The sequence below is a fragment of the Ascidiella aspersa genome, chromosome 5 (assembly GCF_963924565.1).
Source record: "Ascidiella aspersa chromosome 5, kaAscAspe10.2, whole genome shotgun sequence".
Lineage (NCBI taxonomy): Eukaryota > Metazoa > Chordata > Ascidiacea > Phlebobranchia > Ascidiidae > Ascidiella > Ascidiella aspersa.
The window spans coordinates 33,472,382-33,474,610 of NC_139451.1; the positions used below are offsets into that span (position 1 = coordinate 33,472,382).

The 2,229-nt window shown below is 36.0% G+C and overlaps 1 pseudogene; it reads right to left on the reverse strand.

Moving 5' to 3' along the window:
- Positions 1 to 985: 985 nt before the first annotated feature.
- LOC146146464 (small nucleolar RNA U3) lies at positions 986 to 1,185 on the reverse strand (annotated as a pseudogene).
- Between the last annotated feature and the right edge of the window lie 1,044 nt (positions 1,186 to 2,229).

Here is a 2,229-nt window from a genome sequence, read left to right on the forward strand (position 1 = left end):
AATGTAACACGTAACAGGTCAGCAGCATGATATAGTTATGTTTAACGCACGTGTTCAGCAACCACCGGTCTATGACGAATTGGTTGCAGGGCAAAACCATTTGATGAATAGTCAGGCTGAATAGATTAATGGCTAGCGTAATGCTTTTACAAGTCAATTAGAAATCCAGTTTTTCCATCAATGTCGTACTGCCTAATGTTTGCACAACGGCGCTTGCTGTGTTGACTTTTCACGAGCGCCGTCGCCCGTCGTTTTCGCTTGTTTGAACAGCATCACGACGCATCATGTGAACCTTTACTATCTCACGATCTACGATGATGAGTTTTTCATAGGCGCTGTTGATTGAATCTGAAACTTAAATGAATAAAAAATGACTGATTCGTGAAGGGTTTTTGTGTGACAATTTTTTAAATTACTGAGTGTGACAATCGATTGCAGTTGTGACGCAGTTTTAGTATTTTAACTTTTTCATAATTGTTTGTCGGTTCAAATGCATCATGTGAAAATTCTTAAGACCTGCAAAAACAGCTTTCGCATGCGATGTTGATGGAGCGGATGAAATCTGACAAAAAACTGGTAACGATAACTAGCTGATTGGTATTTCATTGATAGAGGAGTTACTAGAAATGCCAATTGATCACAAATAAATATATTGTTAAAAGTCAGGAATCACTACACAAGCCTTGTGTTTTTTGTATGTTTAGTTACTGTAACAATATATCAACCAAGCATGACTTGCCTCTTTGTCGTTTTGACATCGCTTGCTGAAATTTCACAAATTCTAAATGTCATTAAGCGTTGGTTAGATGGCGCTCGAGAGTTTTATTTTAAATGAATTGAATGGCTTCGCTGGACTTGATCAGCATAAAAGAACAGAGAGTGCCTGGGATAAACCAACTGCCACCATAAATTCCTCTTTCCATACGTTATACAGTTCAATACTCATTTAAACAAAAATGATTTTTTTTCTGTCGTAAAGTCCATTTTTGCTCACAACGTGATTCCTTCCTCGTAGCAACATAAAACGCGTCACGAACATTCATCAATGTCAAGTTCATACTCAACCACGCTTCATGCTCAGAAGGAACCATTAATGCTCATCATCACAGTTAAGGTTCTGTCATACTAGGATGACGTTTTCAAGATACGTACTAAAGAAATAATCCCTAATGAAAATATAATAACAAAAACAATACCTTAAACGCAAACCGAGCTTTTCTTATGTTTATTCAAATACTACCATTGCTGTATTATTTCTACTTACTAATTCTAAACCCGCAAAAGCACCAAAACAACGTTAGATGGTGCTAGAGAGTGGTTATTGCTAGAAATCGATTGAATGGTTGCGCTGGCGAGCAATGGCATCACTACAACTAATTTGCATATAAAGCAGCGAAGCGCCTACAAAGGGATTCACTGCTAACACGAATATAGTTGGTCATTTAAGAACATTTTATTCTAAATTGCTAAGCCTTAAGGTTGTGTTAATGCAGATTGAAAGGGTTCTTAACCTTTTTATACTTGTGGCGCCTTTTGGTTTGTTTTGAAAATGTCTCGTGGCTCACTTGAAGTTCCGCTTAAATTGGTTACAATCAACTGAAATGTGTCAAAATAAAAAATAACTTCAAAATGTGAAAGGAGGAAGGATATTTTATAATAACCTACACGTAATGCAACTGATTCAAAGCTAGAGAATGTACTGTAAAACGAACTACAGAATTAAACGAATAAAGCCATATTTTTCCAACTTTACAATTTTCCAATTAGCTCTGTGGCCCACCGGCTAAAAACTGATGTGCTTATGTAACAAGTATTACGTAGTAAGTATATCAAAGCCCATAGATATATTTGTAAAAGAATGCGCAATTTATCAATAACAAAACTCCATGTTGTAAATATTGTTGAACTTACAAGACTGTTTTTACTGCACGCATTCAACACTTAAATTATAAATACACTGCTTTTATTTCCTGTTATGAGAATTTTATTTACTTTGTCGACCATTGTAGACAGGAGGGGGTACGAGAAAATTTCATGAAATCTCAAAGGGTACGATCGCTAAAAAGGTTAAGAAACACTGTTGTTAACAATGAGTAACGTGCTTGTTTGCGCAAATTACAACCCGAAGGGAATACTTATTTAAACGAGCCAAACTTTGATAATATAAGCAACCATACCACGCTTTACTGAGAATTACTTGCTGCGCAATACGCCACTTGTTATGTTTAA